This window comes from Mustelus asterias, chromosome 9 (assembly GCF_964213995.1).
Source record: "Mustelus asterias chromosome 9, sMusAst1.hap1.1, whole genome shotgun sequence".
NCBI classification, from domain to species: domain Eukaryota; kingdom Metazoa; phylum Chordata; class Chondrichthyes; order Carcharhiniformes; family Triakidae; genus Mustelus; species Mustelus asterias.
In genome coordinates, this window is record NC_135809.1 from 104,691,119 (window position 1) to 104,715,370 (window position 24,252).

Consider the following 24,252-nt stretch of genomic DNA (forward strand, 5'->3'; position numbering starts at 1 on the left):
CACTTGCCTCCAAGACCCTGGCGAGACTATTGGAGACTATGGGTGGAATTTTCCCCCAAATGTCATTCTGGTAAATCTACTCTGCACTTATCCCAATGCCAATATATCCTTCACAAGTTGTGGTGCCTATAGCTGCTCACAGTGCTCCGGGTGTCATTGAACTGGGGCTTTTTATAGCTGTATCATCAGTGTTATTTGATTGTAAGCATCTATATTTATCACAGATCTTTCATAATCACCATCAACTGCCAAAATATTGTTCTCAATTCTCACATCTCTGCTGTACACCTTGATTCTGACCCATTACATCCCTACAAAAGCAGGACATGCATTCCACAGAAGAATCACCACCCACCTCACTGCTGCATTTTACCAATGAATAACCAAGAACCACACGCACCCCAGACATAATCTCTTCCACCTTCTTCCATCAGGGAAAAGATGCAAAAGTCTGAGATCATGTACCAACTGATTCAAGAACAGCTTCTTCCCTGCTGTCATCAGACTTTTGAATGGACTGACCATATGTAAAGTTGATCTTTCTCTACACACTTACTATGACTGTAACACTATATTCTACACCCTCTCCTTTCCTTCTCTCCTGTGTACTTTATAAATGGTATGTTTTTCTGCATAGCAGACAAGAAACAAAACTATTCACTGTCTCCCAACACTTGCGACAATAATAAATCAGATCAAAATCAAAAAGAATCACATCTTCTTGCAATCAATTTCTACCTCTATCCCCACCGACCTAAGTTTCAGCTAACCAATGTGATATAGCTTCAAATCATATAACTGATACTCAAATGTAACCAATAACATTTGCAACCAGAGATTCAACTGTTAAAGACAAATTTGGGGATTGGTTGTTCTTTATAAAAGGTTCGAAAATGTCAGAATTCATACTTTGCACAAATTGAAATCTGCCGTTGAGAATCCGCAATATGAATATTGTGTTAACTGTTTTTGGCTTTACTTTGCAGCTAACCTCGAACGATTTTCTCCCATGAGACAACGCCCAATGGTCTCACAGCACAAGCAGCAATGGTCAGCACATCCTTATTTCCCTGGGTCCCACCAGGCAGAGTCAGTCACCAAGGCAAAGGGCGGAAGCAGTGGAGGCGACAACAAAAGCGTCATGGCCCAGGTCATTCCTGTGTATGGATTTGGATTGCTTATGTACGTTCTGTACATCCTCTTTAAGGTACTGTGGGCATGATTTACTAGATGGCTTTATGGTGTGAGTTGCAATCAGAGCAACAATTGTCTCTGGCTTCTGATTTTTCTCATTTCTTACATTGTTTATTCCCTTGCGCAGGACTTTAAAATAGTACAAAATGACACAAACATTAAACACAGGAGATGCAACATAATTAAGAGAAAATGGGTGGGAGGGAAGGGAAGTGGAGCAGCTTACGACAGCCTCTTTTTGGGGTGTGGGGTTTGCACTCTTGTGTAATCATACTCTTGGTTTTTAGCACTCATGTATCTGGCAACCTGCTGCAAAAGGTCAGATGTCCCCATCCGTACTCAAAGACAATTATATCTTTTTAGCTACAGGACTGGATGGCATCTTGGCCACGTGAAACAAAAATACAACTTTGTAAATACTGGAACATAATACAAGAACATAAATACAAGAACATAAACCCAAGGGCCAATTTTATCCTTGCCACCTTTGCTCTACTGCTCAGGGGAAACTGCACCGTGGGAATGGGAAGGTGACATTCCCAACAAGTTTATCTTTACTTACCTGAATTCAATCACAGGAAGGCTCTCTGTCTCGGATGAGCAGAGGTCTAATTCAAGTGGGAATGTTGTATCCCAATGACATAACTGGGATACGAATGCCAATTTGACCTTGAACAAAAGCTGGTGGCACCAAGGGTTTAGGTCCAGGTTAGTGATCCTGGAAACATATTTTAAAGGTTCTTTGGTGGGTTAGGGGCAAAGGAAATACACATTATGGCCTGAGAAGGAAAACTTGGGCTCCCCAAACCCCTCACCCCCCCCCCCCCCCTCCTCAATTGTGTCCTTGTTGACCACAGAATAATATTCTGTACTTAACTTCCTGGGACTGTTTCCATGATTGTGGGAAGCGGTCTAATCCCCTCCGATCCTGGCTCATATCCATCAGCAATGAAGCAATTCCATCAACGTTGAGTCAGATTCAGAATTGGAGTATGCAAATGGGCTGATAGTTGATACCTTCCGGCCCTCACACATTGAGACTTTTCAGTAACTGCCGTGACCCTTGCACCCCCCTGATTTCCTTCTCGAGTTAAAAATTAGCCTTATTTATATATTACTTGAATCAAAGTGTATAAATTGTGTGGAGAGAGAGAAGCGAAATCTTGTCATTTGGGTGAAATGTAGATGAACAGAGAAGATGAACTGTGATTACATACTGTAGTGCAATTGCCATAGACTGATATAGAATCGCTATAGTGCAGAAGGAGGCCATTTGGCCCATCGAGCCTGCGCTGACAAAAATCCCACCCAGGCCCTACCCCACAACCCTTCTTATTTATCCTGTTAGTCCCCCTGACACTCAGGGGCAATTTAATATGGCCAATTCACCTAACCCACACATCTTTGGACCGTGGGAGGAAACTGGAGCACCTGGAGGAAACCCGCGCAGACACAGGGAGAATGTGTAAACTCCGCACAGACCATGACCGGAGGCTGGAATTGAACCCGGATCCCTGGCGCTGTGAGGCAGCAGTGCTAACCACTGTGCCACCATGCCGCCCTTGCTCATATAGCTCATCTGTTGTTCTCCAAAAAAAATAATCGGGCAGACTGAAGCTACGTTTTCAGCGATGCATTTTGTGTCTGAAAGAAATAATGTCTCTGATTGAATTTAATACCTCAGAGACACTCACCTTTGTGGGAGAGTAGAAATAAATTAGAGCTGAGACCAGCAACTTTGATTGGTGCAAATGAAGAGTGCTGCAAGTGATAACACTTCTAATCTATTTGGCGATCCTTTGATTTAATACTTTGAGAAGTGAACAGGACAACACTGAGATATGATTCAGTATTTCTTTGTGGCCAGTGTATAGTGCAGTTTAAGGAAATTATACAACATTGATGAAATAACACAATATTAGGACACCGTTGACTGTTCCAGGGATAGCTCTGCTAACCTGAAATGATTGGCTGTCAATCAGATTTTACTTTTCATGGTAACAGTGAATTAAGCCTATTCATTGAATTGTAAAAGATTACAACAGAAAAACTGGTCTTCTGCCCATCAAGTTTACACCAGTGTCTTTCCTCCATACGTGCCTGCATACTCTTTAATATTTCTCTTTTTGTAAAAGCTTTCAAATCCCTTTTAAAGAACCTATCAACTTCAATAGGAAATGCTGGAAAATTGCAGCAGATCTGACCGCATCTGTGAAGATAGAATAGAGCCAACGTTTCGAGTCGGGATGACCCACTCTCAAAACGTTTGCTCTATTCTCTCTCCACAGATGCTGCCAGACCTGCTGAGATTTTCCAGCATATTCTGTTTTTGCTTCAGGTTCCAGCTGCCGCAATATTTTGCCTTTATCTATTAACATCAATAATGGTTTAATCCATTCACGTGTGCTCTGCCCAAAGGTAGGTCCTCGGCTCATTGTCTGTTGACTCTTTATCCTGAGCCATTTTCTCATCAGTTTTTATCCGAGGTGGTTTGCCACGGCCTTCCATCCTGAGGGACAAGGTAAAAGAGGCAAATCCCAGGTCTACCTCAGTTAGAGTGGAATTCTATACACAAAACGTCCATGTTTAAAGTTGTAACAAGCCATACCTTTATTGCGCATGACATGGTCCAAAGTGGAGAAGGTTCATTCGGGAAGGCACCAAACACATTGACAGACTTCATTGGAAACGTGTAGAGTTGAGTAGAGGCACTGGGGAGAACCCACAATGTTGACATTTATTCTGAACCATGTGCTCGCCATCTAGCTAACTAACCTGGATCTGCATCTGAAGTGCTGGAACCTGCACAGCTATTGACCAGGTGCTGGAAAGTGGGATTAAAATGAACAGCTAGTTTCCTTTTCTCTTTTTTTTGGCTGGCACAGACACTACGGGCTGAATGGTCTCTTTCTGCACCGTAAGCTTTCTATGGTTCTAACCCCAGCCCCCTCAGTAATGTTTTATGGTAGATATGGGGCGGCATGGTGACACAGTGGTTAGCACTGCTGCCGGGTTCGATTCCCGGCTCGGGTCACTGTCAGTGTGGAGTTTGCACAGTAAGAGTTTTAACAACACCAGGTTAAAGTCCAACAGGTTTATTTGGTAGCAAATACCATTAGCTTTTGGAGCGCTGCTCCTTCGTCAGAGGAAGTGGAAATCTGCTCTCAAACAGGGCACAGAGACACAAAATCAAGTTACAGAATACTGATTAGAATGCGAATCTCTCCAGCCAACCAGGTCTTAAAGATACAGACAATGTGAGTGGAGGGAGTGTGGAGTTTGCACATTTCCCTGTGTCTGCATGGGTTTCCTCCCACAGTCCAAAGATGTGTGGGTTAGCTGATTGGCCATATTAAATTGACCCTTAGTGTCAGGGGGATTAGCAGGGTAAATGGGATTGTGGCGATAGGACCTAGGTGGGATTGTGGTCGGTGCAGATTCGATGGGCCAAATGGCCTCTTTCTGCGCTGTAGGGATTCTATGATAATATTACATTCTATTTCTAGATTTATTTGCGAACAAGAGACAGGGAAACTGCACTGATTTCCTCTCATCACCCATCTGTAAGCAGAAGGCGTTTTGAATTACTTTTAAAGTTTGCAGTGATAGGTTTTCCAAAACTCTCGGTCTGTGTGATCCAATTTACTAATATCCCGCGGCAAATTTGTGTTATGATTAATTCAGAAGGTTAGTTTATTTCACATTCAAAATCTGGGTAGGGGGAGTGTTTGTAATTTCCCAGTATGCTATAGGAGTAAGGGGGGGTAGAAAGAGGAGTTTTACAACTATAGATTTTAACAGTACAAGGACCACAGAAATGGATATTAGTTCACATGATCTCCAGGGTCAGGGGTCAGAGCCCAATGAGGACTTCTTTCACGTAGGAGTTCGAGTTTGATTGACTGAAGACGGGAGTTGTAATGTTCACCTTGCAGTTGGCGTGGATACTGTAGATGAAATGGGTACACAGAGACTGGTTCAGTTCTGCAAATAAATGTTTGGAAATCTTCCAGCAGAGACAGGCCTGGACGAGTTGAGGAATGGTACCCACTGCTTGCTCAGCCCAGCAGCTGGAGCCCTTTTCAGTTGCCGTTGAAACAGCAGACTGAGGATTTCTCAATGCTGGAATGCATACAGAGATTTCAAAATGGCTGTTCAAGTCACTTGCCCTTCTTTTTCCACAATGACTTCAAAAAGGATGTTTCATAGAATCATAGAAACCTACAGTGCAGAAGGAGGCCATTCGGCCCATCAAGTCCGCACCGACCACAATCCCACCCAGGCCCTATCCCCACATATATTTACCCGCTAATCCCTCTAACAGTGTTTATCCAGTGTCTGGAACTGACTTTGATTTCAGGACTGTAAATGGCCCAGTCATTAGCTGTTGAAAGAGTTACCATCCATATTGAGGGTTTGGTGTCAGCAAGCCATTGTTTAGGCAGACCTTCTGGTTAGAATTCTCCCATCCCACCCGCCACTGGAATTTTAGCAGGCGGGTTGCAGACAATGTGAAACCCTATTGACAGTCCGGCGGGAATTTCCGGCTTTTAGACCAGCACGGCCGGAGAATTCCACCTTCTTACTCCACTATAAGGGTGAGATTAAAATGATGTCCCTTGGTCCCCTTTTGAAATGGACCTGTAAAGTCCCAGGTGTGAGATAAGCCTGTTGACAGCGCTACAAGCATAATGAGTTTTGATGTGCAAGTTTCCTGGTTCCGTGATTGCAAGGAGTCTGTGTAATGAGGTGAGAGATTTCACCATCTGTGAAAACAATTTTTTTGTTCCTGTAACTCCTGATGGTATCTCCCCGAACATAGAGCCAACCCTGTGATCATGTGACTTGTAGCAGCCATCACTTTTGGTTCAGCAGAAATTCATTTTCTTTTAAACCATCAAAAGAATGAAGTTCTGGATTCCTCTGCATGTCCCAGGGACCCAGCAATAACAATACTTCTTCTAAGCCCCTTTTAATTATCTTCTGCTTATCTTAATATTGTACTGTCTTATTATTGTCTCACAGACAATTGATCACTTGTTGTCTTATTACAGCCTATCATAAGACCTCTTAACCTTCTCAGATCTAGTGAAAATAGTTCTAAGTTCTCAAGCCTCTTTCTATTAACTGTAACTGGTCATCCCAGGTCTTTTAGACAGTCCCATAGGATCGAGAATAACTTGTGTCCATTCTGGTTCGATGGGTTCTTGGATGGCAATAAGTCCGATGCATTATCTGCAGATTCTGTGACAGCAGTTGCTGCAAAGGCAGCAACATCTATGCCTTACGACCGGGGACTGCAGTATTGTAAGGTCTCAAAGTATGTTCCTTTTCAAGTCCACCAGTACAGAAAACTGACCACCTCGTCAGCAGACCATGAGTACCTAACTTTGTGATTTGATGAAAATCCATATGTTCGCGGGAATCCTGCAATAATCCTGATAAATCACTTCAAATATTGAATTCACGTAGACTACTCCTCAGGAATGAAAAGACCTTCTTCACTAGCACCCGCAATGCTTTTTGCCAAGACGAGTGAAACAAGTGAATTACAAGCTGTTCTTTTGTTTAAGACTTATAAAAGCACACTATTCTCTTGAACTGTATCTTTCTTGAGTTTATGTGCAAGTGCTGAGTGAATACGGTAGCAAATCTAAGTAATTGTCTTTATTTAAACCTGACAAAAGCATGCTACTGGTTATTCAAATTGACCACACACTTAGGGGTTAAGAAACACATATCTTCTTTTTCAAAAATATACTGATTTTGGACACTAAGGGGAGGGAATTGAGGTTTCAATTCCTGTTCATTCCTCTCCATTAAAGAATTGGGAGCTGCATCCAGAATCTGAACTAATTGGAGTAAATGGGATGAATCTGACATTAAAAGAATAAATTGGAAGCAAGAAGGGAAAAGTTCAAAAGCTGAAATTGTTTACTTAAGAAAAGAGGAGTATAGCAGCAGGCTTCATGTATAGTAACATGAAACAGGAGAATGGCTGGCCGTAATGTGAAATCATTCGTAGAACAGAATAATTTAACTTGGCATAAGTTAGCAACCTTGATCTTTGAGCAGCTCAAAGCAGCAGCTGACCAGTTGCAACTTAATGTGAGGAAATAAGCAACAAGAAATGGTGCTGGAAATGGCAACTGAACATTTCTCCCTCACCCCAGGACTGGAACAGGCAAAAGATATGGAATCCAAAACAAACCAGGTGGCCTAAGCAAACATTTGTCTAAAATTGCAGAGGCTTGAGTTCGAGTTTCAGGCGAGAAAAGAGGAACGTGAAAGAGAGAATTGCAGGAAAGGAGAGAGATATTTCTGGGAATAAGAGAGATGGAGAGAATTCCAGAGGAAAAAGCCTGAGAAGGAATTACAAGTGCAAAAGGACATTGAAATGAGACAGTAAATTGGCTACACTAAAATTGTTTGTATATAGTGGAGAAGCTGCTGATAATTCAAACGATTCAAGCATTTAAGTTATGAAGAGAGTTTGGATAGACTTGGGTTGTTTTCGTTGGAGCAGAGAGCCTGAGGGGCGGCCTGATCGAGGTGTACAAGATTATGAGGGACAAGAACAGTGTGGATAAGCAGCAGCTATTCCCCTCAGTTGAAGGGTCAGTCATGAGGAGACATAAGTTCAAGTTGAGGGGCAAGAGATTCGGGGGGATGTGAGGAAATACCTCTTTACCCAGAGGGTGGTGACGGTCTGGAATGTACTGCCCTGGAGGATGAAATCATAGAAATCCTACAGTACAGAACGGTTCGAGTCTGCACCGACCACAATCCCACCCAGGCCCTACTCTCATATCCCTACATATTTACCCACTAATCCCTCTAACCTACGCATCTCAGGACACTAAGGGCAATTCTTAGCATGGCCAATCAACCTAACCCGCACATCTTTGGAATCATAGAATCATAGAAACCCTACAGTGCAGAAAGAGGCCATTCGGCCTATCGAGTCTACACCGACCACAATCCCACCCAGGCCCTACCCCCATATCCCGACATATTTTACCCACTAATCCCTCTAACCTACGCATCTCAGGACACCAAGGGGCAATTTTAGCATGACCAATCAACCTAACCCGCACGTCTTTGGACTGTGGGAGGAAACCGGAGCACCCGGAGGAAACCCACGCAGACACGAGGAGAATGTGCAAACTCCACACAGACAGTGACCCGAGCCGGGAATCGAACCCAGGTCCCTGGAGCTGTGAAGCAGCAGTGCTAACCACTGTACTACCGTGCTGCCCAATGGTAGTCCCACAGATGATAGGGGCAGGTTGCCTCATATCCTTTAAAGAGTACCTGGATGAGTATTTGACACATCATAACATTCAGAGCAATGGGACTAGGTGGGAGTTCAGGTGTTTCTAATGTGTTGGTGCAGACTCAATGGGCTGAAGGGCCTCTTTTGCACTGTTTGATTCTAAGCTCAGAGACAAGCTTTGATTTCTACACAGTTCTCGCCCAGTCTGAGTCGGAAGGTTGGGCAAGACAGGGTCGGCTGAAGTTTGAGGTAGGGAAGTAGGACTGGAATGGCAATCTGACTCTGATTGGCATTCTTTGGAAGTTCAGGCCTAAAATGTCCTCTCTAGACTGCACATTCTGTGAAGATCCCATGAAGAGTGTTACTTAGGGAAAAAGTGAAAAGCTGCTAGGTAATGTCACATCATTGTGACACTACATGAGCAAAAACATTTGTATTCTTGTGGATAAAGGACATTTAATATTTCAAAGTTCCACATTTCCATGAACTGATATTTTTTGTATCTTTCAGATCTCATCCAAAGGTAACACCTTTAGTCCTAAAGTAAGGAAGAAATGTAGAGGCACCAGACCTGGGAACTTGAAGCGGAAAATTAGTATGTATATATTGCTCAACATTCTTGGCATCAATCAACTTGAGGCACAGTTTTCTACCATGAACTGGACAGAATCAATTACTGATCACATTTTCTGTTTGATTTGTTACGTACATTAAGATACATCTTTGTTTATAGTTCATCTATAAATTCAGCGTAACCAGCCATCATTAGATCGCCAATAGCAGAGATGCTCTTATCAATCTTAGAGTACTCATTTAATTCTGATTTTAGACCTGGATTAGTCAAAGAAGCAAATGGTAAGGGTACCAAATGTAATCTAATATAAGCCAATACCAGTGTGTCCAGGGTTTATTTAGGAGCAAAGTCATCAATGGAGGTGCAACATTTTGCATTGTAGCTGCTGGCAGCAAAACTGCACGTATATCCCATTTGGAGTCCCATTTATACTGTTTTGGGTAGTGCAAGTTTAACCAGATCTGCTAGGAATGACAGACTCGCTTGATATGTGTTTTGCAGCTGATTACGAGCTGGTTCAGCTTCAAGAAAAACTGAAGGAGACTGAAGTGGCCATGGAGAAATTAGTATTGAAAATGGGAGGTGAATCAGACAAGTAAGAAATAATAACTTAATATGCTTCAAGTAGTCTTTTCATAACAATTCAAACATTGCTTGTCATTTTAAAGTACTGTACGTGTGTTTGCTTAAATACAGTGGTTGCTCACAAGATTTTCAAATACATTTTGAAATACTAGGCTTCTAATCCTTAATCAAGGGGTGTCTGAAATATAGCAAATCCAGTCAATAAAGCCCACGCAATACAATTCTTTTATGCTTTCATTTCCACTTGTTAATGTGATTGATTTGTTATAGTCCAAGAAGTACACGGCTGGAATCTTACCGCTTTAGTTTCTGGACCAACAGTGGGACATTTGTTGGATGGCAAGTCCAGCCTTCGGATTAGCCGGCCTTTTGGTTACTCATTGCCAGCGCAAGAGAGCGAAGAAGCTCCTCAAACAATCAGGAAGGTCAGGCAATTGTGTTAGAGGAACGATTTCTGTTTAAAGAGACCAGATGTGGAGATGCCGGCATTGGACTGGGGTAAGCACAGTAAGAAGTGTTGTGAGACTTCTTAAAAAGACCAGGGCATGTTTTCGAAAAGCTCAGCAGCAGTTGGATTTTTCAGGTCACGGTCAAATGTCCTCACTCTTACCAAGGGCTTCAGCTGAGGGATGTGAGGGGCTCCAGTGGGCTGGGCTCTCCCTAGGACAGGAGAAAAAGGAAAATCTCGCCAACCAAGCAGGAATGGATGGAGGAAGCAGGAGGAAGTCAACAGTAGTAGTGTGGTTCCTCCAGTCTGGAGACAGTGCACCAGGAAGACTTGGCAAGGTGGGGAAAGTGAGTGGCACCTTTCAGGTGTGCCAGGCCCCATATTCTGATTTTCCCAGCATCCTCCTGCTCAGTATGCCTCAGGGTCCACTTTGCAGCTCCACTTATTTCTCCCTATCCAAGCACCTGTTGGTGGTGGCACAGTGGTTAGCACTGCTGCCTCATAGCTCCAGGAACCCAGGTTCGATTCCCGGCTTGGGTCACTGTCTGTTTGGAGTCTGCATGTTCTCCTCGTGTCTGCATGTGTTTCCTCTGGATGCTCCGGTTTCCTCCTACAGTCTGAACGACGTGCTGATTAGGTGCATTGGCCAGGCTAAATTTTCCCTCAGTGTACCCGAACAGGCACCGGAGTGCGGCAACTAGGGGATTTTCACAATAACTTCATTGCAGTGTTAATGTAAGCCTACTTGTGACCCTAATAAATAAAGTTAAAACTTTCAACCTCATATCCCCATCTCACCAGTTAACATATACTTACCCTGGATCTATTGCCCTTTACAGGTGGCGCCCATTGTCCTCTGCACACAAGCATTACCAGTTCTCACAGTTGCCTGCTTTCTGTTCTTAAAGGAGAAAGGAGCACACAGTTTGGCGAGAGGCAGAGACACAGTAAATCTCCAGTAACTGGCACCTTGTCAGCCACTGACAACATGTGCTCACCTCGTCTTGTTGCGCAAAGCTGCAGATGTCTGCAATAGGGCTGCTGTGAGAACCTGAGCCTCCCGACACACTGACACTCGGACACGTGGAGAGAGCTGTGCTTATAGACTGTGTCAGGGGTCCACCTTCTAGCTGAATCTCAGTGGCCATCCCTTCCACCCTATGGAGCAGCATCTGCCTACTGAGCAGACTAGCTGCTGCTAGTGTTACTCCTGCTGCCGGTGGAGCAGTTAGTGGTGGCGGGCTCCCTGCTATAAGCAGAGGTCAACGGGTTTGATCTGCAAAAGCCCCTCCTGTGCCACTCTGAAAGTTTTGATGTGGAGATGCCAGCGTTGGACTGGGGTGGGTGCAGTAAAAAGACTCACAACACCAGGTTAAAGTCCAACAGGTTCATTTAACATCACGAGCTTTTGGAGCGCTGCTCCTTCATTAGGTGAGTTTGATCACACATCTGATGAAGGAGCAGTGCTCTAAAAGCTTGTGATTCCAAATAAACCTGTTGGACTTTAACCTGGTGTTGTGAGACTTCTTACTCTGAAAGTTGGGAGCAGGGAAGGGCAACTGAAGGTGGGTGAAGTGCTAGATGGAGAAACACCTTCCCAACAGTTGGAAATCACCTGTCAAGCAGTGACAGCACCTTCTGTAGCACTTTCTGACCATATCCAATAACATCTCACCTGGTCATGGCTGGAACTCCTCAGTGTGACTGGAGCTTGTTACTTACGCTGAGAAATTCCTTCCAGCTGCACACTTGCCTTCTCCAAACTGCCAGGTTGCAGTCACAATGTGGAAATCCTGTGCCATTGGGAAAGAGGACTGATTTGGTCCTTAGATTCCCTTAAGTGCTTCAATGGTTTCCAGCCTTGACCACGGACGTTCCCCACTGCATTTCCAGTGAACCTCTGGGAACATCTGGATGGTGTGGGATCACATCAGGATCCCGATCCATTGCCATTATTTACAATGTTGCTGCTCCATCCGCTCCCAAACCCACCTTCATCTGCCTGGGAAAATTCCATCCTTAAAAGCTGTTTTATGCGAGATGGTTACTTCATGTTGGGAGAAACCTCCCAATTGCATGTGTTCCCATTCTAACTGGCTCCATACAGGATGAAGAAGATACGCATCACTGTCTGATATTCAAAGTGTCACTTCAAAGGCATTAATCCTTTGCAGATACATTTTGATTGAAATTGTCCTGGAAATAACCCAATTGAAGAAAATGAGCTTGTAGATCTGATCAGGGCAGAATTCAGATAAACTTTGTTCAATTATAGAGTACATCTTTTGACCTCCTTTATTCCAGTTTTGAACTTCAAAGGAATTATGTTCCCAGTTCTTCACTATTCATTGAGATAGAGGATAAAACATTCATAGAAGTTACATGAAACATTACATACAATTTTATTGTTACAGATACTTGTCCATGTTTAGTATTCGTAAAACAGTTAATATAATGCGACTTTAATTATGTTTTATATCTAAGGAAATGCAGTTAAACGTTCTGTAGTTAAGAGGAATCTAGAATCCCAACAGTGCAGATTTTCATAGTAACTTCATTGCAATGTTAATGTAAGCCTACTTGTGACTAACAAATAAATAAATAAACTTTAATTTTAGAAGGAGGCCATTCGGTCCATCAAGCCTGCCTTGACAACTATCCCGTCCAGGTCCTAGCCCCATAACGCCTCGTATTTACCCGTTAATCAGACAGGTGGCAGAATGGTTAGCCCTGCTGCCTCACAGTGCCAGGGACCCGAGCCCAATTGTGGCCTTGGGTGACTGTCTGTGTGGAGTTTGCACATTCTCCTCGTGTCTACGTGGGTTTCCCCCGGGAGCTCCGATTTCCTCCCACAGTCCAAAGATGTGCAGGTTAGATTGATTGGTCATGCTGAATTGCCCCTTTGTGTTGGGGAATTAGTGGAGTGGATATGTAGGGTTACAGGGAGGGTGCCTGGGTGGGATTGTCATCGGTGCAGGCTCGATGGGCCAAATGGCCTCCTTCTGCACTGTCGGGATCCTATGAGAAATCTCCTGTGCTGATTTCCCATTGTCTCCTATTCATTGTTAATACACTTGAACTTCAGTTTATATGTTGATACAGTACTTATCCTTCACTATCTGAAGACAAGAATATGAGAGTGTGTGTCTACAATGTACATCTATAAAGCATTTTTGACATGGATAACATCCCAAAGTACTTCACTGAGGTATTATGAAAATGTACACTGAGCCAACAAAGGAAATCTCATCTAAGAAATGAGCTGTAAGGACGGAGAGTAAATGAGGAAAGGGAGAGGACTTTGTGGAGGACATTTCAGAGTGGGACCCAAGAGGCTGAAGAGATAGCTGACAATGATGGAATGAAGGGAGGGCATAATATTCCAGAGTTAGAGGAACTAAGATTTTTTTTGGCGGGGAGGGGGTAAGTTTGTAGGGCCTTCAGAGGTTATGGAGATAGGGAGGGATTTAAAGGAAGGACAACTTTAAGTCTCAAGCATTGGTATTTTGTGGTAGATCAGTAAGGATAGTATAAGGATAAGCAAGATTTGGTGCAGAATAGGAAATGAGAATGGGAGTGGTGTCTGTTATGTGGGAAAATTACTATGGTTTTGGCCTTTTTAATGTTTATCTGGAGGAAATTGAAATTAATCTGATATTTGAGTTATAGTTGAGTGATTGAGAAAGATGGTGACATGGTGAAACTGGATTTCATCAGCTTTGGTGGAGAAGTAAAAACCTCATATCTGCAGATAATATAGTCAAGGAGTGCCAAGTAGATGAAGAAGAGAAGCCATGAATGGATCAATGGTTGACATTGAGAAGTGATGGTGCAAGATAGGAATAGAAGCTATTATTGGAGAGACTTTGGTTATGTGGAACTGAGCAAAGTTCTCCCATGAAGCAGGATAATGGAGGCTGTAGTGTGCTCAACCATGTTGTAGACTTTAAATAAGTCAGGAAGAATGAGGAGAAAAGATGCAACTTGGTCACAGTTACACTTTGCCTGATTTTGGCCAGGAGGCTTTAGTGCTGTGAGAGGCCATAAAAGCTGGTTTGAAGCCATTCAGATATGTGGGGATGTCATAACATTCTGGTGGTAGATGGGATTAGGTGGGAGTTCAGGTGTTTCTCGCGTGTCGGTGCAGACTCGATGGGCCAAAGGGCCTCTTCTGCGCTGTGTGATTCTATGATTCTATGATATGATGAGAGATGGCCATGGAACTGGGAGATGAAAATGTGTTCATGCACCTTAGGAATGGAATCAGAGGTTATCACTGAGGTGATAGTGAGGACAGAGGAGTCAAAGGGCTTTCTTTATAATGGTGGGATGAGGAAGCTGATTTTGAAAGGAAGAGGGAAGCAAAGGGAGAGGGAACAATTCTCAGTGTCAGCCAGGACAGGATGTTGGGTGAGCAGGAGTTTAGGTCGATTAGGGATTCAATAAGCAAGAGGCAAGACTCCAGTGATGAACATGGAGAAAAAGGGAAGGGAGATGGGGAGAAAGTAGAGGTTAGAGTAGAAGGAAGCTGGGAGTATTTATGTTTAGTGGCCAAGAGAAAATTGAAGACTCCAGCATTTTCCCGACTACTGATGTTAGGCTAACAAGTCTATAATTCCCTGTTTTCTCCTTCCCTCCTTTTGTTAAATACCAGGGTTACGTTTGCCATCCTCCAGTCTGCTGGGGCTGCTTCAGAATCTACACAATTTTGGAAGATGACAACCAAAATGGTGGACTAGACTTAATAAAAATGCCTTTTTGTGATAAGGCCATTTTCAGCAGTATTAATAAATCTGCACAAAGTTACCACTATAGATTTATCAAGGGATATACATTAATGCTTATAATAACAAGCTGGTATTTTCAGGCCCATTCCATATGGCAGGATCTTTCCAGCATTCTGCAGACTGTGGAAGAGTTCCAATGGATTGGAGGGTAGCTCATGTAACCCCACTTTTTGAAAAAGGAGGGGGAGAGGAAACGGGGAATTATAGACCGGTTAGCCTGACATCGGTGGTGGGGAAAATGCTGGAGTCAATTATTAAGGATGTAATAACTGAGCATTTAGAAAGCGGTGACACCCCCCCCCCCCCCAACCACCACCCCTCCATGGCAGGTTCTTCAGTGACATGACTGGATGACTGGCGAGCAACGTAAATGACCATTGACTTCGGCAGGACTGGAAAATCCTGTCAGCAGCCAATGGCTGTGGGGTGGGGAGGGGGCAGCTGAACACCCTGGCCTACGGCTGAGACTGCTGCAACAAAGTCCTGATGTTGGGGCTCAGTGAGGGTCACATGGTCGCATGAGCGGGCACTAGGACCACAGCGACAATCTTACCGCTGATGTTGGATTGCCTGTCTGAGCTGCTAGGCCTATCAGAAGGTCACCAGCTGTGCAGCATCTGGAGTGCCACCGACCGAGGTGACTGCTGCCAACGCCTCACGAGGAAGGAGAAGGTGTTCCTTATCAAACCCACCAATCAAGATAGTAGCAGGAAAGAATACTCATTCATTAGAATATCTGAAAATGAAAAGCAAGCAATTAGCACTATAAAATTCAAAACAACAATGACTTCTTTAACACAGTAAATATCCCAAGGTGTTTCAGAGGAACATTATCAAAAATAATTTGACAGATGAATTTATTTTAAGTAATGCTGGACGATCCATAAAATGAAACTAATAAATAAGAGTTCTATTTCGAGTGCCCTCTACTGATCTATTCATACAGTTTGCAGAATATTTGCATTATTAAGTCTTGCATATAATGTCCTCTAGTGGTGTGCAATGGTGTTACGCTCCCAGTTGATATTACTATTGGACAAGTCGGTCTCAGAGTGACACCTGGCCTGAGAGATCCTAACTTTTATTTTTTTTAGAAACTGTGAAGGTAAGTTACTGAACAAATTCACAGGAATCTGCTGATGAACTTTTAACACAAAGAATTAAACATTTATTAAACAAACGAAGTTAACAATATTACACAAGGCAAAAGAGTGGAAAGATTTCAATATAAACACAAGAAACAATTCCTCCACTCCAGCTATATCTTTAAATACACACAGAAATTCAGAAAGATATAACAATTAACCGCATCTATCTCACACTCTAATATTCAGGGTAAGTATGCATTACATGTGAACCAACTGGGGAACTGTCATCAGACACACCGCACTAAAGGTACATGACAGAAGTGATCAGATTCTATGATTCTATGGATTTCTCAACAACCCAGCCAGACACTTGTCACACTGAGTCACCTGGTCTCATTGAAACTCTGTCTATCTTAAGAGGATTTCCAATTTTGCACATTTAAAGAACTCGCCTGGGAATGTTTTCCAAATGTCATGCTCACTTGTATGGCTTCAATGAGAATCCACCTCTAGGATTTCAATCTCGCCTTTCAAGATTATTTTCCCTTGATGTCCAAGTACTCTCACGCTTCACCTTCCAAGCATGCCTATAATTCTTCAGGAGCACCACTACTGCAAAAGGCTACCATTGCTCTTACAACCCGCAGTATAGAATCACCAACCTTTGGCCGCCTCCTCGGATCTTCTTCGCTTCCAGTCTTCTTCCCACAGCTCTCTCTTTAACTTGGAGCTTTTTTCTCTGCTCCCATCGTTTATACTCCTTTCGTTATCCGTGCCTGGGATTTTCTTCTGGGATCCCTTTCTATCCCACTCCCTGGTTTGAGGCCTCCTTGATTTGGGACCTTCTCCTTGTTCCCCACCCATGTCCTGCTTCTTGGGACATCTTCTCTGGAATAGTATTCAGGTTCAGGTTACTTGATCCTTGTAGTTTCACCTCATTTCACTTATTTTCTTCTGCACATTGTGCAGGCCTGGTTCCCACCGAAAGACTTTGATTTGATTTGAATTGAACTGATTTGATTTGATTTGATTTATTATTGTCACATGTATTAGCATACAATGAAAAGTATTGTTTCTTGCGCGCTATACAGACAAAACATACCGTTCATAGAGAAGGAAACGAGAGAGTGCAGAATATAGTGTTAGTCATAGTTAGGGTGTAGAGAAAGATCAAGGTATGCAAGGCAAGTCCATTCAAAAGTTGGACAGGAGCAGGAAAGAAGCAAAATCACTGAAATTGTACATGTGCAGCCTTTCTCCAGGAGCCTCGATCCTACATTTTTGATATAGCCACAATACTTTTGAAATGCACAGAGCAATTCCACTAAACACATGAGCAATGACTGGGGGTGCTGGAGGTCTGAAATAAAGAGAAGAAATGCTGGCTGTACTCAACAAGTCAGGCAGCTTCTGCGCAGAGAGAAACAGAATTACCATCTCAAGTTACGACCTTTCAGTTCTGATGAGATGTTCTTGACCTATAATAGGAACTCTGCTTTTCTATCTCCATAGATGTTGCAACATTGGCCAAGAATTTGTGGCATTTTCAGTGCATTGATTCCTCTGTCCGTACTATAGGCCGACATGCAACAGTCTGGAGCTGTCCAATGTTGAGACTGCATTTCAGTTCTATATAGTTTTTGTAACTCTAAACACCACAGTTTAGTGTTATCATTTGCAACAACCACAGAATCAGGGCTTTACACATCCAACATGGGGTACTCAGGCAAATCGTACCGTAAAATTCCTGTATGATTACTCAATTTATTATTGAGTTCCTTATTCATTATAAGAACTTGGATACATCACAACAAACCCATTTGAATACAGTATATTCAAAACTCACTTCTCAATTCCACCTTTGATCTGCATATTCCATGCATACTACCACTAAATCACAATGTATTAAAAGATCAAAAGACATACAATGCAACATTGAATATATATATATATAATATATATATATACGGGTGGCATGGTGGCACAAGGGGTGGCATGGTGGCATAGTGGTTAGCATTGCTGCCTCACAGTGCCAGGGTCTCAGGTTCAATTCCGGCCTCGGGTGACTGTGTGGAGTTTGCACGTTCTCACTGTGTCTGCGTGGGTTTTCTCCGGGTGCTTGGGTTTCCTCCCACAGTCCAAAGATGTGTGGGTTAGGTTGATTGGCCATGCTAAATTAACCCTTAGTGTCAGGGGGACTAGCAGGGTAAATGTGTGGGGTTACGAGAATAGGGCCTGGGTGGGATTGTGGTCGATACAGACTCGATGGGCCGAATGGTCTCCTTCTGTACTGTAAGGATTCTATGATATCAAAATGGAGACAGGAGAATGAACTTAGCCCATCTCTTTCTCTTCTAATCATTTGTTATCATTGTGACGACCTTTGACCCAGAAGCAGTACAGTAGGAAAATTTGTCATTTCTTTGAAATGTCTGTGGAATCTAAAATTGTTTTTAAGAATATATAAAAAGGACCCTTAAGAACTTGCACCAACTGTAAAGGGTTCAATTGTAATTTTCATGGATAATAAGAATTTGGTGACCCTTGACCCGGAAGCAGCATCAACAGGAAGGAAGTTAGGAAAGCGACCTTTTTTGCTGGAAGACACAATGGGAAACTACAGACACAAAAGAGAGCTACAAGCAGAGGAGCTGGAGGGTGAAGGTGACCCCTGGTTCTGGACTCCCCCACCATTGGGAACATCCTCCCTGCGTCTACCCTTGTCTAGTCCTGTTAGAATTTTATAAGTCTCTATGAGATCTCCCCTCATTCATCTGAACTCCAGTGAAAACAATCCTAACCTAGTCAATCTCTCCTCATACATCAGTCCCGCCATCCCCAGAATCAGCCTGGTAAACCTTCGCTACACTCCCTTGAGAGAAAGAACATCCTTTCTCAGGTGCAGACACAAAGAGAAAGCAAACAGAGATAAAAAGAGGAACACAAGATTCTTGTGAGACAAAGCCGCAACTTACTCTTAGGAGGAAAGGAGATAAGAGCTCTTGGAGTTACTGTGCAAACTGGTTAAAAAAGTCTAAAGCTGTACATAAAGCTCAGTGACCCAAAAGAGCTGGGTGTTTTCCCAGAAGTAACCAAACCATGAACCAGGGTGTTGGTTGGTTTGTTAAAAAGGAATTATGGGGAAAGCTACACCATCATTGTGACGAGAGGAAGAGCAAATTTGTAGAAGTGTGCATTGCTGATTATAATAGAAACATAGAAACATAGAAGATAGGAGCAGGAGGTGGCCATTTGGCCCTTCGAGCCTCCTCCGCCATTCATTACAATCAGGGCTGATCGTCCAATTCAATAGCCTAATCCTGCTTTTTCCCTATAACCTTTGATCCCATTTCCCCAAGTGCTATATCTCGCCTCCTCTTGAATACATTCAATGTTTTGCCATCAATTACTTCCTGTGGTAATGAATTCCACAGCCTCACCACTCTTCGGGTGAAGAAATGTCTCCTTGCCTCTGTCCTAAATGGTTTACCCTGAATCCTCAGACTGTGACCCCTGGTTCTGGACTCCCCCACCATTGGGAACATCCTCCCTGCGTCTACCCTTGTCTAGTCCTGTTAGAATTTTATAAGTCTCTATGAGATCTCCCCTCATTCATCTGAACTCCAGTGAAAACAATCCTAACCTAGTCAATCTCTCCTCATACATCAGTCCCGCCATCCCCAGAATCAGCCTGGTAAACCTTCGCTACACTCCCTTGAGAGAAAGAACATCCTTTCTCAGAAAGGAGACCAAAATGCACACAATATTCTAGATGTGGCCTCACCAAGGTATAATTGCAACAACACATCCCTGCTCCTGTATTCGAAATCTTTCGCAATGAAGGCCAACATACCATTTGCCTTCTTAACTGCCTGCTGCACCTGTAAGCTTACCTTCAGTGACTGGTGCACCAGGACACCCAGGTCCCGCTGCACACTCCCCTCTCCGAATTTACAGCCATTTAGGTAATAATCTGCCGCCTTGTTTTTGCTTCCAAAGTGAATAACCTCACATTTATCCAAATTATACTGCATCTGCCATTGATTTGCCCACTCACCCAACCTGTCCAGATCATTCTGAAGGATATCTGCATCATCATCACAGTTCACCCTCCCACCCAACTTCGTATCATCTGCAAACTTTGAGATGTTACATTTTGTTCCCTCATCCAAATCATTAATATATTTTGTGAATAGCTGGGGTCCCAGCACCAATCCCTGTGGCACCCCACTAGTTACTGCCTGCCAATTTGAAAAGCACCCATTATACCAATGAAACAAAAAATTGAAAGCTGTTGTTGGATAGGACTCCTGACCTATCCTGTGTGAATAAAGAACAGCATATTATGGAAGCAGTTTCAATAGGAAGGAAGTTAAGAAAGAGACCTTTTTGTTGGACGACACAATGGAAAACTACAGACACAAAGGACAGCTACAAGCAGAGGAGCTGGAGGGTGAAGGTGACCAGTGCACAGATTCAAACACAAAGAGAAAGCAGATAGAGATAAAAAGAGGAATATGGAATTCTTATGAGGAGAAGCAGTGTCTGTAGCTACATAGTGCCACATTTGTGTGAGGAATGATGTGAATGCTTGTGGCTACGTAAGGCACGCCCTTGATGTATTGACTGTTTAAAGTGAAATTTATCTTTTTATTTGAAGTATCATTTATCTGTTAATTCATTAATTTGCATTGTTTCTGACTAATCTAAAGTAAAAGTTGCAAAATGTGGAATCTTGTTGCTAATTTATTCATGTGGGGACTCAGACAGTAAGTTTGGTTATTTCTTCTGGGTTTCTGCATGGCGATTGTAACACTCTGGTTACACAGTCCATTAATGCTCTTCAACCACTTTATTACTATAAACACAGTGATCTAAACTGTATCCTCAGAACCTCAAGACATGATGAATAACCATTAGATTCCTACACTCCTCATTTGCCTTAAGCCTATTTGACAAAGCATCCATGTACAACGAAGGTGAGAGTTATTTTAAAACTTCAAGTGCCGATCCCACAAATCATAACACATAGGAGCAGAAGTAGGCCATTCAGCCCATCCTGACTGATCTGATATGATAATCCTCAACTCCACTTTCCACTATATAAATGCAAGTCTTTCTTGTTAGGAAGAACAAAGAACAGTACAGCACAGGAATAGGCCGTTCGGCCCTCCACGCCTGCACCGATCATGTTGTCCCATCTAGACTATTTGTGATATATATAAATGATTTGGAAGAAGGTATAACTGGTGTAATCAGCAAGTTTGCGGATGACACGAAGATGGCTGGACTTGCGGATAGCGAAGAGCATTGTCGGGCAATACAGCAGGATATAGATAGGCTGGAAAATTGGGCGGAGAGGTGGCAGATGGAGTTTAATCCGGATAAATGCGAAGTGATGCATTTTGGAAGAAATAATGTAGAGAGGAGTTATACAATAAATGGCAGAGTCATCAGGAGTATAGAAACACAGAGGGACCTAGGTGTGCAAGTCCCACAAATCCTTGAAGGTGGCAACACAGGTGGAGAAGGTGGTGAAGAAGGCATATGGTATGCTTGCCTTTATAGGACGGGTATAGAGTATAAAAGCTGGAGTCTGATGATGCAGCTGTATAGAACGCTGGTTAGGCCACATTTGGAGTACTGCATCCAGTTCTGGTCGCTGCACCACCAGAAGGACGTGGAGGCGTTAGAGAGAGTGCAGAGAAGGTTTACCAGGATGTTGCCTGGTATGGAGGGTCTTAGCTATGAGGAGAGATTGGGTAAACTGGGGTTGTTCTCCCTGGAAAGACGGAGAATGAGAGGAGATCTAATAGAGATGTACAAGATTATGAAGGGGATAGATAGGGTGAACGGTGGGAAGCTTTTTCCTAGATCAGAAGTGACGATCACGAAGGGTCACGGGCTCAAGGTGAGAGGGGCGAAGTATAACTCAGATATTAGAGGGATGTTTTTTACACAGAGGGTGGTGGGGGCCTGGAATGCGCTGCCAAGTAGGGTGGTGGAGGCAGGCACACTGACATTGTTTAAGACTTACCTGGATAGTCACATGAGCAGCCTGGGAATGGAGGGATACAAACGATTGGTCTAGTTGGACCAAGGAGCGGCACAGGCTTGGAGGGCCGAAGGGCCTGTTTTCTGTGCTGTACTGTTCTTTGTTCTTTGTTCTAAACCAACCGCTTATATCTCTCTCTTCCTCATTTGTTCATGTGCCTATCAAGATAAGTCTTCAACTGGTTAACGTATCTGCCTCAACCACCTCACTTGGCAGTGTATTCCAGGCCCCCACCACCCTTTGTGTAAAAACCTCCCCCACACATCTCCACTGAACCTTTCCCCCCTTATTTTGAACTTGTGTCCCCTTGTAATTGTCATTTCTGCCCTGGGAAAAACCTTCCAACTGTTCACCCTAACTATACTCCTCATAATTATATTAACTTCTATCAGGTTGCCCCTCAGCCTCCGTCTTTCCAGGGAGAACAATCCAAGTTTATTCAATCTCTCCTCAAATTCCCTACCAGAACCAACAATGCAAGCAGAATCCATAATTTTGAAAATTTAAATGGAGAAGTAGATGGAAACCAGATTATTTTAAACGTTAGGAAAGCTCAAAGGAATGGGATTAGTTGTAAGACCATTGGGGAATCTAACACAGGCAAACTGGCTGAATGACTTTCTTCTGCTTCATAAGGATCTACAATTCTATGATTCAATGTAATTGGACCATGTCAAGGGTTAGCATACTTTCTTCTTCACAGTGACCATCTCCAACAAGAGAGGATCTAACTAGCCATCTCCCCTTGACATTCAATAGCATTACCACCACTGAAACCCCCACTATCAACATCCAGGAGGTTACCATTGATCAGAGCCTGAACTGCACCAGCCATATAAATACTGTGGCAACAGGAGCAGGTCAGAGGCTGAGAATTTGGTAGCAAGTAACTCACTTCCTGACTCACCAAATCCTTTGTACCATCTGAAAGGCACAGACAGGAGTGGGATGGAATAAACTCCACTTGCCTGGATGGCAAAAACTCAAATTGGACATTATCTATGATAAGTAAGTTCACTTGATTGGTATCCCTTCCACCATCTTCAGCATTCAGTCCCTTCATCACGGATGCATAGTGGCTACAGCATGTAGCATCTACAAGATGCACTGCAACAACTCACCAATGCTCCTTTTGACAGCATCTCCCAAACCTCAACTACCAAGAAGAACAAGGGCAGCAGATGCCTGGGAACATAGAACATAGTAAGAAGTTTAACAACACCAGGTTAAAGTCCAACAGGTTTATTTGGTAGCAAAAGCCACACAAGCTTTCGAGGCTCTGAGCCCCTTCTTCAGGTGAGTGGGAATTCTGTTCACAAACAGAACTTATAAGACACAGACTCAATTTACATGAATAATGGTTGGAATGCGAATACTTACAACTAATCCAGTCTTTAAGAAACAAAACAATGGGAGTGGAGAGAGCATCAAGACAGGCTAAAAAGATGTGTATTGTCTCCAGACAAGACAGCCAGTGAAACTCTGCAGGTCCACGCAACTGTGGGAGTTACAAATAGTGTGACATAAATTCTGATTCTAGGATCGCATGATAAAGACTCAGGAGGAAAAAAGCAGAAATATTTATGTGAAATAGTGTGACATGAACCCAATATCCCGGTTGAGGCCGTCCTTGTGTGTGCGGAACCTGGCTATCAGTTTCTGCTCCGCGACTCTGCACTGTCGTGTGTCGCGAAGGCCGCCTTGGAGAACGCTTACCCGAATATCAGAGGCCGAATGCCTCTGATAGCCAGGTTCCGCGCACACAAGGACGGCCTCAACCGGGATATTGGGTTTATGTCACACTATTTCACATAAATATTTCTGCTTTTTTCCTCCTGAGTCTTTATCATGCGATCCTAGAATCAGAATTTATGTCACACTATTTGTAACTCCCACAGTTGCGTGGACCTGCAGAGTTTCACTGGCTGTCTTGTCTGGAGACAATACACATCTTTTTAGCCTGTCTTGATGCTCTCTCCACTCCCATTGTTTTGTTTCTTAAAGACTGGATTAGTTGTAAGTATTCGCATTCCAACCATTATTCATGTAAATTGAGTCTGTGTCTTATAAGTTCTGTTTGTGAACAGAATTCCCACTCACCTGAAGAAGGGGCTCAGAGCCTCGAAAGCTTGTGTGGCTTTTGCTACCAAATAAACCTGTTGGACTTTAACCTGGTGTTGTTAAACTTCTTACTGTGTTTACCCCAGTCCAACGCCGGCATCTCCACATCATAACATAGAACATT